The 15,586-nt window shown below is 38.2% G+C and overlaps 1 non-coding gene across 1 annotated transcript; it reads right to left on the reverse strand.

Moving 5' to 3' along the window:
• Nucleotides 1-699: 699 nt before the first annotated feature.
• LOC122684011 lies at nucleotides 700-806 on the reverse strand. Its single transcript, XR_006337908.1, has one exon. It is a non-coding gene; the product is annotated as a U6 spliceosomal RNA (small nuclear RNA).
• Nucleotides 807-15,586: the final 14,780 nt, after the last annotated feature.

Genomic DNA, 15,586 nt, shown 5'->3' on the forward strand with positions numbered 1-15,586 from the left:
GTGGGAATACCAGACCACCTTACTTGCCTCCTGAGAAACCTGTGTGCAGGTCAAGAAAAAACAGTTAGAACTGGACGTGGAACAATGGACTGGTTCCAAATTGGGAGAGGAGTACATCGAGGGTATATTGCCACCCTGCTTATTTAACTCTGAATATTTATATGCAGAGTACATCATGTGAAATGTCAGGCTGGATGAAACTCAAGCTGGAATTAAGATTTCCAGGAGAAATATCAGTAACCTCAGATATGCAGATGACACCACCCTTATGGCAGAAAGTGAAGAGAAACTAAGGAGTCTCTTGATGAAAGTGAAAGAGGAGAGTAAAGAAGCTGGCTTAAAACTCAACATTCAAAAAACAAAGATCATGGCATCTTATCCCATCACTCATGGCAAATAGATGGGAAAACAATGGGAACAGTGAGAGATTTTATTCTCTTGGGCTCCAAATCACTGCAGATGGTGACTGCAGCCATGAAATTAAAAGACATTTGCTCCTTGGAAGAAAGGTTATGACAAACTTAGCGTATTCAAAAACAGAAACATTACTTTGCTGACAAAGTTCCGTCTAGTCAAAGCTATGGTTTTTCCAGTAGTCATATACATATGTGAGAGTAGGACCGTAAAGAAGGCTGAGTGCCAAAGAACTGATGCTTTTTTTTTTTTTATCATAAGTTGCCAACAGCACTTTATTTTTTCAAAAATATGGAACGCTTCACGAATTTGCATGTCATCCTTGTGCAGGGGCCATGCTAATCTTCTCTGTATCGTTCCAATTTTAGTATATGTGCTGCCGAAGCGAGCACAGAACTGATGCTTTTGAACTGTGGTGCTGGAGAAGACTCTTGAGAGTCCCTTGGACTGCAAGGAGATCCAACCAGTCCATCCTAAAGGAAATCAGTCCTGAATATTCATTGGAAGGAATGATGCTGAAGCTCCAATACTCTGGCCACCTGATGGGAAGAACTGATTCATTGGAAAAGACCCTGATGCTGGGAAAGATTGAAGGTGGGAGGAGAAGGGGATAACAGAGGATGAGATGGTTGGATGGCATCACCGACTCAATGGACATGAGTTTGAGCAGGCTCCAGGAGATAGTGAAGGACAGGGAAGCCTGCCATGCTGCAGTCCATGGGGTCACAAAGAGTCAGATACGACTGAGCATATGAACAACAAAGCCTAAACATATTCACTTCAGCCTTCCAAGATTAATTATGACCAAGTGAAATGAGTTAACATAAATATGTTGTTTAAAAATTGATGTGAATATATATTTATTTTTGAGTGGGAATGATGCTTATGAAGTTTGTGAGAATCTAAATTCCTTACAAATTAAAAAAGATGCAAAGAAGCAGTTTGGGTAAAAGTTTAGTTTCTTCTTCTAAGACTAAGTGGTCAGTCTCTTTGCATAGTCATCAAAGTTTACTCAAATGGGACAAGTTATGTTTCTAAATAAATTATATTCTAAAAGTGTCATTCAAAAGAGCAGTTCAGCCTTCCAATATTAATTATATACAAATGAAATTAATATAAATATGCTTCAATAATGTTTTAACATAGCATATTTATGTTCATATAAAAGATGAAACAATGACTGTGTACAAAATATTTTTGCCTCTATATTAAAGCATATATGTCAACTAGTAACATTTATGATATACTTTTGGGATATATTGAAGGCCTGGAGATTTGTCAAGATTTTCATAGTTCGTATCATGTTCTAAATCTAAGAAAATCTATGACTAAGTCCTTACAAAAACAATTATGTATTTTTGCTCAATATAAAATTCCACTCTCCTCCACTCTAATAATGTTAGTTATTATAATGCATTAACCAGAGCCCTTTAATTATATCATCCTAAAGGGTATCTGTTTTCTCCTCGGATTCACCTAAAAGCCCCTGACATCAGCTTAAGATCAGAAATGGAATCTCCTAAAAGAAATCCCAAAAGAACCTAAGTAAAGGAGTGTACCATGTACCCTGGACTACAATACTACAAGGAAGTAATTGACAGGTACCCCTGATAGCCGCACAAAAAGTCAGCTGTGACTGGATGATGCCCAGGGCTTTTTGTTCCCATAACTGAAGACTACATAAGGTAGATACAGCTTTCATCTAATACCTTCCAAACCAAACCTCTCCAGAGGCAGAAACCGCTGATTATCTTGCATTGCTTTTCATGGCTTTGTGCCATATCCTCTTGGTTATTTTCTTGCTTCTCTGCTGGCTCAAGATTATAAATTGCTAGTAAAAGGCTCCATTTTTAATCATGGTAATCTCAAGAATCTTATCCCTAACAAACCATCAGGTGGACGGTTAATTATTCAGATACTGACAGAGCTATCAATCGATATCCAATGTGAGGGAGTATCTAAATAGATTATGGAACATATGAGCATCCTTTGAATTTCAGTGAGAATCCTTATCATAGTTTTGCCTGTTTTGCAAGTGTAAAGAATATGATCTCCAGAGTTTTAAATGCTGCCATGCAGTCAACGTCATATTGGATAATTCAGCAACTCATCCTGCAATGAAAGAAACATGAGGGACTAACTAATTCAACTGCAGACAACATTCTCTGAATAACCCTCTGATCAGCAGGTGTAGGACTCTGGGTTGAGCATGTCCAAGGATCATGGCCTCCTTCAGCTCAGGCTCATGAAAGGGTAACAAAGAGTTGAAACAAAAGTCACAGCTTGCAAACTTCTACCACAACTCATGAAATAAGTAAATCATACTAAATTGTGGCATGCAAGATGAACAATCTTAGCCCAAATGTATTAACAGCAGTTCATTCAGACCATATATTCCAAGATAAGACCACAGCTCACTTATTTTCCAAATTCTGACCAATCCTTACCAAGACCCTCTGGCTAACTCTAACTCCTAAAACTTCTTGTCTCTCTGTAACTCTCCTTGTGAGACACCCAGGGTCACCAATGTGCATGTGCTTCTCTACTAGTAGACAACATTTTTTGACTACAGATATGTTTTTGGTGGCCTTTGGTCAGTTGTGTTTTTAAAGGTCATAATATGGTCACCCATCCACATGCTGTCTTGATAAAGAGGGTTTGTGGGTAAGGGGCATTTTTTTAAGCAAAAGACAAAGAAAACAGAAATGGAGAGAAAAAAGAAAGAAAATGAGCCTGCTTCTTTGACATTATCAAATTCTTAAGTCCCAGTGATTCTTCATCTATGCCACTTCCAGTGAACAGAGAAATCATACTAAGTTTTTTGTGAAATGATTTGATAGCTAGACAGCCTATGCCCAACCCATAGATCTTAGAGTGTTATAAGCAATTAGCAGGTACTATGCAAATATCAACCAAAAAAAAAAAGCAATGCGTTTTCATATTTGTTCAGTAATTATAAGTTTGCTTTCGTGGCTTTGCCTTATGTGAGATAATCAATGATCCTGGCATCATTCTTAATTTAGAGATGAAATGTATATCACTGTCAAGCAGCTTAAGAACTGGAACCACAATGCAAATTCAGTTACTAACCATCATGATGAATTCCTTTCCATTTTTTTTGCAGAGGTTTTATAAAATAAGAACTTATGTAACTGTGTGTATATTGGTGAAACAATTCAGGTCAGTTACTGTTCTCTTTTAGGGAAAACTGCAGTTGCACTAGAGTTGCTTTTTTTTAATGCTGTAAATTAAAAAAAAAAAACAACCTTTTATAATTTTCAAGGACTATAGATAGCATTTATGCAGTCAGAAGTTGTGTTAATTAGACACAGACCAGAACCAAAAATTCATTATATTTAACACTCAGTAATACTACCAAAGTTTTAATCTCACCTTGTCATTAGGTCAAACACAGTCAAATGTTTTTAAAAGGCCTTGACCATGCAGTCATATTAGAATCATCATCTTTTAGATGGTCAGCATGTTTGAAATGCACAGAGAACCTCAGGTAAAAGCAATGGCCCATGGAGAAACTTAGAGCATTTTATTATACTGGACTATTAAGCACATTCACAGTTCATAAAGTTTAATGGTCTGTCTGCAATGATTTATTTTTAAGTCAGCCAGAGGCTTCTGGGAGAACAAAATGTGACCAAATGCCATCAACTACTCTGTCAAGCTTAATGGCAGCTTTTAAAGCCTCACTACAGACTTGCAAATTAACTACTGTCCCCCCCACATGAAATGAACATCTCCCCTTAAATAAATTAAAATGCTTCTAGACCTACCAGGAATTTGTCTGAGCTGAAAACCTATATTCTTTCCAGGTACTAGGTCAGAAATGTTATGAAAGAACTCAGACTCATTAACACTATTCATACACAGGACTTTGCACCAAATGAACAGCAGATATAAGATGGCATCCCTAAAAATAGGACTGTTATTTTTACTGATGGAAAGAAGGATTTAAAAAGGAATGTTAGTAGGAACTAGCTCTCTACTACAGAGGCTAAGAATAAGGTTCTAAATCTGATGACTGCTAACCAGAAAAACCACCTTCAGTTCTGTCATCACATGCTTCAGTGTTTCCATGTAAACTGCTGACTAAGGGGAAAGAGCCATTTAAACCACTAGCTATCTGTTAATCCATAAATCATCTGGTGAACGCATATATATTCTGGCCAAAAACGAGCAGCTAACGCGTCAGGAGACTCAATGTAATTTCTTTGCAAGACCCTTATTTGATCAGTATGTGACTGAATGGATGACACTTAATTTTATGTCTGTATCTTTTCACTTATCCACACACCAGCAAACAGACTAATGAGCAATAAAATGATCAAAAGCACAATAAAACAGAAGAGAAATAAAGCCCTCAATTAACCACCCATGACTGAAATTCCTCATATTTAACTGTAAAGCATATTATTCCTGTTCTTGATATTGAATCTGATAAAGTGTCTGAAGCAGGACTAGGCATAGAATAGTTACTCGGGAAATGTAACTGGTTAATAATAAATGGAGGACAGAAAATCATAAGCATAGAGAAAGAATAAATGAAAGCCTGGTTTTTGCAAAGACCTTTATTTTCATTGAAAAGTATTTCTTCCCTCTGAACTCAAGAAATGCTAAGGGTGCAAACCATTCTAATTAAAAACTGTCACCTTATTTGAATGTCTTTGACACAAAACTTTTCATTCGTATCTTTTGATGTCTTGTGTCTATACCCCAATTTTTCACCCTAGCCCTTTTTGTCTCTTCATTTCAGTTGTTTTATTAACCTTCTGGTTAGAAAAGTAATGCATGCTCAGTTCCAAAAAAATAAAAATCAGAAAATATGAACAATTATGAACAGAAAATAAAGGTCAATGTTAATCCCACAACCCAGAATTAATCACTTATAACATTTTAATGACTTCTCTTCAGACTTTTCCGTGTTCATAAATTCAAAACGGGACACACTACACACATTATTTAACATGCTACTTAATAGCTTTGTGTTTTGTTTTATTCTTCAAAAACACTTTGACCTAGCACCATGAAATGATCCTATGGCTCCCAACTGATTGCTGTGGTTGAAAACACGTCAACAGAAGTCTGTGAATGTTTTTATGTTTAGTTTATTTTAGATTTACCACATGATTGTTTGTATTAGTTCACATGATTGTTTGTATTAGTTCAAAACTCCAATCATCAGTGGGAGTCTGGTTAAACCCACGCAGTGAGGGTGCTCACGCTGGTGCTCAGTCACTAAGTTATGTCCAACAGCAACCCCATGGACTGCAGCCCACCAGGCTCCTCTGTCCATGGGATGTGCTAGGAAAGAAGACTGGAGTGGGTACCATTTCCTTTCTTCAGGCGATCATCCCTACCCAGGGATCGAACCCACATCTCCTGCATTGTCAGGTAGATTCTTTACCACTGTGCCACCTGGAAAGCCTACAGTGAACGTATGGTATCATAAATAGCCATTAAAAAGACTAGCTGTCCTAGTATTTTCTCAGGACTCAATAAAAGTTTGATCTTTTGATAACTTTAGCTTAGAAACAGCCAGAGTTACTGTGAGTGATTTTCACCTTTAAAGAGTTTTTTTCTTCATCGACTCTTGACAAAACAAGTTCCAGAATAGTATGTATTTCCAGAAAGAAGTTTTAGTAAGAATTCTTACTTTTTCATCTTCCTATCCCTCACTGTATACTTATTACTTCAAATTTTTTAAAAGCACTAGTAAAAATAAAGCTGGGATAATTTAATTAAGAAAAAAAGATAGGTCAAGAACTGTGGTGACCCTGACATTTTACACTACAGTCTAACATGGTACAGTTTCCTAAATACAGACAGAAGACACAAGACACCTGGGTCAGGGATAAAGGACTGTTACTGACAAAAATGGCAATAGCCAGAGTTTCAGTATTTCCTTAGACTCGTTTCCCAATGCCCAATTCCCATAAAGCTTTGCAAAGAGGGCCTGATGATCCCTGCACACACCCTGGGTTGTACTTCGAGAAAAATAACCCTGAGCTTTAAGGATCTGAATCTTTTCGGCAAGCATGCCTGGTCTCTGCTCTGGAGGAAGACATCTGTTTTCCAAGACTGTTCTCCAAACAAATGTGCTTGAAAAGTTCATCTGGAACAAAAGCAGTCAGTACCTCTGCTCTCGAGACTTATGGAGAGAATCAGTTCCTGATAGAATATACATCCCTCTTTTTAATGGTTGCCTGTTTAATGGTATAAGTGTTCTATGATATATTTAACTAATATCTTAAGAGAACTTTTAGTCATTTCTAAAACTCCTTGGAAGGAAAGTTATGAGCAACCTAGATAGCATATTAAAAAGCAGAGACATTACTTTGCCAACAAAGGTCCATCTGGTCAAGGCTATGGTTTTTCCAGTAGTCATGTATGGATGTGAGAGTTGGACTATAAAGAAAGCTGAGCACTGAAGAATTGATGCTTTTGAACTGTGGTGTTGGAGAAGACTCTTGAGAGTCCCTTGGACTGCAAGGAGATCCAACCAGTCCATCCTAAAGGAGATCAGTCCTGGGTGTTCATTGGAAGGACTGATGCTGAAGCTGAAACTCCAGTACTTTGGCCACCTGATGCGAAGAGTTGACTCATTGGAAAAGACCCTGATGCTGGGAGGGATTGGGGGCAGGAGGAGGAGGGGACGACAGAGGATGAGATGGCTGGATGGCATTACCGACTCAATGGGCATGAGTTTGAGTAAACTCCGGGAGTTGGTGATGGACAGGGAGGCCTGGCGTGCTGCAATTCATGGGGTCACAAAGAGTCAGACATGACTGAGCGACTGAACTGAAAACCATCGTTAACATTCTTGGACTTGTCATATAATTTCTTTACGATTACTCAAGATGTGGGACTGCTGAGTCAGACTATTGTAAGCTTTTTATAAGATTTTCTTAGGTGTACCTTGCCTTCTAGAAAGCTACTCCTCATAGCCTGCTCATGTAATAAATATTTGGTTCCCCTTGCTTTCACTAATGGGCAATATTATCAATCTGTTTGACCTCTGCAAATCTAATGGGCAAAGTGACATCTTTGCTTTCATTTTCTTTTGTGAATTACTAATAAAACTGAATATGTTCATTATATTTATTAACTATACATCTTTATATTTTAAATATTGATGTCCATCATTCCATTATTTTTTAAGAAGCATTCATCTTACTGATTGGTAAAAATTCTTTATGTATCTTGTTTTATATAACAGAATTTTTATGTAACAGAATAAATGTAGTTCATGCACACCTGTAGATATGCATTCTTAGGGACAAACTTCAAGCCCCCAGATTATGGCTTTATCTCTGGGGGTGAAACTAGAGTAATTCTTTAGCTATCACAAAACTAAAAACCTTCTCATTTTTTCATTTGGGCATCTCTGTCTCAATATGTCATCAAAGTTCTGTGCTAAATAACTTAAAACTCATCCAGTTGCAAATGTTACTGTTCACATAAGTCCTTCTTTCTTCTCCGCACCAAATTTTACAGGATTAAGTTTGAAACTAATTATAAGAACAATGTGGAACACTAAGAAACAAGACTGGAAAGACTCTAATAGAAGAGATTGATCCTAGCCTGTTTAATGAAAATGACTCTTCTCTTCCAATGTTACAATGAAAGTCATTAACCACTAACATCCCTATTCCCAGGCCAAAGAAATACAAAAGGTTGTTAAATCTGCATATAAAACACATGTGGGTTTGTTATAAACATTACAAAACTTAAGGAAGTTACATAATTTGTTAATATTCCAGTTGTCTCCCTATCTGGAGACTACTTTTAATTACCTTTGAAAATTGTGTTCCATCCAAAAACAAACAAAAATCATTGTTTTGCAAATCACTGCCAGAAATTAGAGGAATATAATAGGGGAAATATTTCCAAATGTAAAGTGCTTTAAAGAAGTGATTGCAACATTAAAATGAAATCCTTCAACTCTATAACAAAGCACCTTCTCCCCAAAGAAAGGGGAAAAAAACTTAGGTTGCTATATTCAACTTACAAGAGCAAAATTTAACAAGGGTTTTTCTGTGAAATGAAAGGCAATGTGTTAAATCAGAACTCAGTGGTGAAAGCCAAATCTCAAATTTCTCAAGGAAGCCTTCTGACTGATTCCAGGTAGCTTATGTGCATTAGGTAGCAGATATTTAAATATAATTTAGAAAACTAAAACAAAAGAAATAATTTCAAGATCAGGATAAAACTAAAATAACATAAGAGATCCAGATTCCTCCAGTAACTGTGTTGGTTCAGTTCAGTTGCTCAGTCATGTCCAACTCTTTGCGACCCCATGGACTGAAGCACACCAGGCTTCCCTGTCCATCACCAACTCCCGGAGTTTACTCAAACTCATGTCCATCGAGTCAGTAATGCCATCCAACCATCTCATCCTCTGTTATCCCCTTCTCCTGTCGCCTTCAGTCTTTCCCATTAGCATCAGGGCCTTTTCCAATGAGTCAGTTCTTCACATGAGGTGGCTAAAGTATTGAAGTTTCAGCTTCAGCATCAGTCCTCCCAATGAGTATTTCAGGACTGATCTCCTTTAGGATGGACTGGTTGGATCTCCTTGCAGTCCAACAGACTCTCAAGAGTCTTCTCCAACACCACGGTTCAAAAGTATCAATTCTTTGGCACTCAGCTTTCTTTATAGTCCAAATCTCACATCCATACATGACTACTGGAAAAACCATAGCCTTGACTAGACAGACCTTTGTTGGCAAAGTAATGTCTCTGCTTTTTAATAATATGCTGTCTAGGTTGGTCATAGCTTTTCTTCCAAGGAGCAAGCATCTTTTAATTTCATGGCTGTAGTCACCATCTGCAGTGATTGCAGATAGAGCCCAAAAAAATAAAGTTTGGTAAATCTATGGCTGACTCATATCAATGTATGACAAAAATAAATAAATTAATTAATTAATTTAAAAAAAAGTAGCCACCACATAAAATTAAGTAGATTAAAATATTCATACAGTAAAAAAAAAAAAGTTTGTCACCATTTTCATTGTTTCCCCATCTAAGTGATGGGGCCAGATGCCATGATCTTCGTTTTCTGAATGTTGAGCTTTAAGCCAACATTTTCACTCTCCTCTTTCACTTTCATCAAGAGGCTCTTTAGTTCTTCTTCACTTTATGCCATTTGTGTTGGTTGCTGCTGCTGCTGCTGCTAAGTCGCTTCAGTCGTGTCCAGCTCTATGCAACCCCATAGACAGCAGCCCACCAGGCTCCTCTGTCCCTGGGATTCTCCAGGCAAGAATTCTGTAGTGGGTTGCCATTTCCTTCTCCAATGTGTTGCTTAGAGGGAATCAAAGTTGAACTAAAATTCCTTAACAGTTTAACCAGCACCTCTGGATGCTCCAAGCTCATGAGATACAAACGGCACTTTCAGAACCCAGTAGGAGACCTCCAGGGACTAAAACTACACTATGTCCAAAGAAGCCAGCGTTTCTGGTTGTACCAGAAAGTGAAATGTACCTTTGAAGCCAGATGTTGTGAATATTCTCTATTCTTCAGGTCCTAGAGAAAAGATTCCAAGTGGCTAGTAATTGTATGTTTTTTTCTTCTTGACATTCTGTAACTATTTGGGGTCCATTGATAACTACACATGGGTATATACACATGTAACTTTAATCCAACACCCCTACAAACTCAGTTTCTCTTTCTTGCCCTGGCCCATAATGGAATTTAATAGAATATACATGAACTGAACTAGTATTACCTCACCCCTTCTGTTTATTTTTTTATATTTCTCACAACAACCCTCATTATATATTGAGCCTCAGGCGGTTAAATGACATTTTATATCACACACCCAGCAAACAGTCGGTGAACTTTCTTTCACTCTCAGAAACTTTCTAGACTTGCTTCTTCTTTGCAGCTCTTTTGGCGCTTCAGTTTAACTACCTTCTGGAGCACAGAGCAGGGCTCCCTAAAGTGGGCACAGAAGTCCAGCAAACAGGATCTTCTGCCTTTTGGAAAGAGAGAGAGAGATTCTTCTATTTGTGCACCCCATGCCAGGTACAGCTCAAGTCTATCCTCTATACAGTAATGATATCACAAAATTAGCCCTAGATGCTGAGGAATGCTCCTTCAGATCATTCTAGAAATCTATCTGTTCTGTGCATCTCAGTGGTAGACCCCCAACTGCAGAATGAGGGAAGAAATCTCTCAGGAGTGAAGAGGCTAGGTAGACAGGGGAGAACAAAGCAGGAAGCAAAGAAGGGATCAGGCACATGGCAAAATTTCCCAAGATTCTAGAGAAAGAAATAAACATTCAGGAAGCCAAGTGCTCAGGGGTTGAGGTCAACTGGTGCTTCAGTCCACAGTTAAGATAATCCCAACTACCCTTCTGCCTTCTGAGACAAACTAGAGCCAATGCTCTTGGTTCTGGGTTGGGGCAGGGGGACGTCTGCCCCATCTAAAACCCTCTTCTCTAAGAAATACCCTGTGCGATCCTACTACACTGTTAATAAATTCCCCTTTTGGATGAAAGTCTTACTCTTAGACTTTCACAGGAAGGCACCTTAGTCCTGCCCTCAAGCTACGCCCAGTTTCTTTCATTCAGGACCTTTCCTGATTCACACTCTTCATTTAGTAAACATTTAGTCTTCTTGACTTCCTCTGCCTATTAGTTTTCTCTGTGTGTATGCACACACACACTCAGTTGTGTCCAACTCTTTGAGACTCCATGGACTCATAGCCTACTAGGTTCCTCTGTCCATAGGATTTTCCAGGCAAGAATACTGGAGTGGGTTGCCATTTCCTCCTCCAGGGGATCTTCCCAAGCCAGGGACTGAACGGGTGTCTCCTGCATTGGCAGGTGGATTCTCTACCACTGAGCCACCTGGGAAGCCCCAGTCCCTAGGTCTGCTCTAAAAAAAATCATCATAAAATGGGTGACGTAGAACAACAAAAATGTTATTTCCTCAGAGTTCTGGAAGCCAGAACTCCAAAACTGAGGAATCAGCAGGACTCCCTCTGAAAAATCCAGGGGAGGTCCTTGCCTCTTCTAGCTTCTGGTAGCTCCAGGAATTCCTTGGTCCACGGCAGCCAAAGACCAATTTCTGCCTGCATTTTCATATCAGCTTCTCCTCTCCTCTTTTACAAAGACACTTATTATTGGCTTGAGGATTCACCCAGTAATGTAGGATAATAATCTAGGATCATCTCATGATCCTTAACTTAATTACATCTGCAAAGGGCCTTTTTCCAGTGAGATCACACTCACAGGTTCTGGGAATGAGGACATGGATATACCTTTTGGGGAGACCCCATTCAACCCTCCATATCCACACAGGCACTGAGGGGAGCACAGAAACCTTAGTTTCCATTTCTCTGTTTACTTTCCATCTTTAAACAGCCCTGTCAGATAGAATTTTCTGTTACAATAGAAATGTTCTATATCTATGCTGTCCAACATGGAAGCCATGTGGAGCTACTGAGCACTTAAAACACTAGCTAATAAAATTGAATGTCTAAATTTTTTAAATTTTATTTAATTTTAATTCAAATGTAAATAGCCCCATGTGGTTAGTGGCTGCTATAATCGATAGCTACAGTTATAAAATTTTTTAGTAGAATCTACTTTTTATATATATATATTTCCAACTTTAATGAGGTAAGATTGGCTGATAAAAATTACATATATTTAAGGTCTACAATGTGATTATTTGATGTGTGTATATATATATGCTTATATAGTTAAATGCTTACCATGATCAAATTAATGAATACATCCATCACCTCACGTAGATAACTTTGTATGTGTGTGGCGAGATTTAAGATCTACTCTCTTAGTAAGTTTCAAGTATATAATACAGTACTATTATCTATAGTCACCATGCTCTACATTAGATCCCCAGAGCTTATTTATCTTAAAACCCCTTTGACCAACAATCTCCCTAACCCCACCCCATTCCACTTACACTCCTGGCAATCACCATTCTATTCTCTGTTTCTATGTCCTCAAAGTTCATGTTTTTGTCAAACAGGTTTTTCTTCTTCTCATGACTGAATATTATTCCACTGTATGCATATATACCACATTTTCTTTATCCACTCATTCACTGATGGACTTAGGTTGTTTCCATATCTTGAAAGTTGTAAAGTTTTTACTATGCTTACCTACTATCATCTTCTCCTTTCCTCATTTGTCCTTATGATTTTATGCTCATTTCTTTATTTTCCTTCTCATGAGATTATAGGAAATAGCAAAGATAAATACGTGAGATTGTGGAAAGCAGCAAAAATAAATATATGTGTTCACAAAAATAAGGGTTTCCCTGGTGGCTCAGACAGTAAAGAATCTGTCTGCAATGCAAAAAGAAATACAGGTGACAATGATAAACACATGTGCGTAGTCTGCCATATTTAACTAGATGACCCTATCAGTTATCATGGAACTAGTTCATATTATCTCATTATGATGACAACTAACACATGGGAAAGAGGTGGGGTTCATTAACAAATTCAGTATTTGGCTGGCTTTTTCTGGGTAATTTTTGGCCAAAATCTCAATCTTAGGACAGAAATGAAATGGAACAATGGTACGTTGAGATTGCAAAAGCCAGGGCACCCCGCCCCGCACTCATGACTCTTTTGGAAACTTATACTACCTTAAAAGGGTATGGAAGTCATTAGGCCGGTAGAACTTTAAATGATGTTATTAGCTTTGTTATACCTACAACACCATGTGAATCTGGCATAAGTACAAGGTCAAGTCTGATTCAGACAACAAAGACTCCACAAAGATTTCATGAATTTCAAAATTATAATTATTTTCCCAAATCTCTTTCCAATTTGAATTCCTTCAAATTCTGCTCCTTTTTATCACCAAGGAAGAAAGGCAGGCAAAGCAAAGCTTTACCTTGTCATAGTGACCAACAGCTTTATCTGTAGTTTGTCAAAATAAGCCATGATCAGCCTCCTCAAGGTTAGGTCAAACTTCAAAATCTCAAATTATCTGTCTTCTACTCATCCAGTAGGAATCCGATCACCCTGTTCACACTGGGCTATAAGCAAACCTTAATATGTGTGAAAAGAAGAATCAGAAACCAAGCACACAAAAAAGGAAAAAACTTGCTTACAAGTAAATTGCAAAGAAGACAGACTTCAAGAGAATGGATTGAGCAAATAAAAAACATAAAGAATGTATTAACTTTTTTCATTGCCAAGGTTAATGAGTTTACAGTTAGTCTATTCATGAAGAAAAAATTGCAATTTTCTCACACCTAACATCTGCATATGTCATAATCTGTCTTCAGACATTAGTTTTGCAACAGTCAGACAGAGTTGCTTTGTTAGGGTCTCAGTAGCTTACAGGAAATGCTCTAGAAGCCTTTTGTCTTAGAGACTAAAATTATGCAGAACACATTTGTTATTTTTGATTTGACTCAGAGTGCAGTGTGGGTTTTCTTTTCTCCTAGCTGTGGAATGATGGGCACACCTATTCATAAAGGTGGCAGGGCCACATCAGTTTTACTTTCACAATAGATAGGACTCAATTAGCTACTAATAAATTATACTTAGAAAGCAATTATGCAGATAACTAAAGCCAACAAGCCGTTCAATGTCAGTTAATGTGGATGCAGTATAAAGGCTTCCTACAACAATAACATATTAGAAAAGAATACTGGCTTAAAGAACAATAATTGGCAAGAAGCACCTAGTAAGAGACATGCCTGGCCAGACTCCAGGACATCCCTGCTCCTGCATTTAAGATGGCCAACTGGTTTTAAATCTGAACTATCACTCCAATTGCAAAGACAATTTGCAATGGAGCCAAATAGTGATGATTGAGTAGCTGAGACATGCTATGCTAATTAGTTTAAAGAAAAAAGAACCTTGTAATCTGTCTCAAAGATCCTTAACACCTTCCCTTCAAAAAAAGTCTTGATTTTTTTCTATATTGTTTTTAAGTTCTGTTTATTGCATTTTAAATCATCTGACATAAAAAGCTCCGACCTCAAGAACCCCCTAGACAAGAGGATGTATCCGTTTCTAACAAATGGGCCCTTTATACTGATCCCAAAGAAGACATATGAGAACCTCAGCAAGAGGATGATATGGTATCACTTTACATTAGTAATCCTTAAGCACTTGTTCATCTTTAATTTAACTAAAAAGGATTTTCAAGTTTTCTATGCCTTATATTCAAGACATGAGATTATACATATGAATATTAATTTATGCTTTCCCCCTGCCCAGTGTCTTCCACCACGCCTTTCTGTGATAGATCAAATATGACCACCAATTTTTTTTGCAAGAAATGGAGTCTATTTTCCAGTTGCTTGAATCTGAGTTGGCCCTGTGGTCTGCTTTGACCATTAGAAGGAGGGATAAATGACCTGTGTGACTTCCAAGCTTCAGTGCACTTGCAGCTTCCACGGTCACCCTCTGGAACACTGACACCTTAGGAATAAGCCGAGCGAGCCTTCTCGAGGATGATGGCCTTCCTGGAGTGAGGCATCAATGGAAAGAGAGCCCCAGCCACCCCATCCATCCCAACTCTCCCAGCTGACACCTCAGACATATGAATGAAGTCATCTGAGACGAGCTGGCCCCAGCCAGTCTGCCAGCTGGATTCAAAAATCAAGAATGGTTAGCATAGCCAACCCCCAGGGCAGCAGAGATGAGCCACCCCAGATGAACACTGTCCATGTTAGCAACCTACAGAACGGTGAGCAAAGAAAGCACTGTAATTTAAAGCCACTAGATTTTGGATCCACGATGTGAAAGCATATGACTGAGACACATCCCATTTGACTTATTAGGCTAAAATTAAGGCATCTCATACCTATTAATTCCCACATGAAATTAAGAGAAGAGGTAGGACTTGATCAAGTACCACTAGCAACAGAGTCACTTCTTTTTGCAGCTATCCCCTAGCTCCCAACATGACAACTCCAATTCCTTAAATTTCTATTCCATTCCTCTTACCTCCCCCAAAATAATGAAGTATCTGGGCAAGGCTCTCACTCGTCACACCATCAGCACTAGTGTGTCAGGACTCTGCGAGGTGATGCTACACAATAGTGAACAAACAGACACACACTCTGCCTTTATGGAACTTACCATATAGTGGAACCTATATTGACAGCTAATTATAAAGTTAGTTATTGGGGCTTCCCTGGTGGCTCAGTGATAAAGAATCTGT

The sequence above is a fragment of the Cervus elaphus genome, chromosome 25 (genome assembly GCF_910594005.1).
Source record: "Cervus elaphus chromosome 25, mCerEla1.1, whole genome shotgun sequence".
Taxonomy (NCBI): domain Eukaryota; kingdom Metazoa; phylum Chordata; class Mammalia; order Artiodactyla; family Cervidae; genus Cervus; species Cervus elaphus.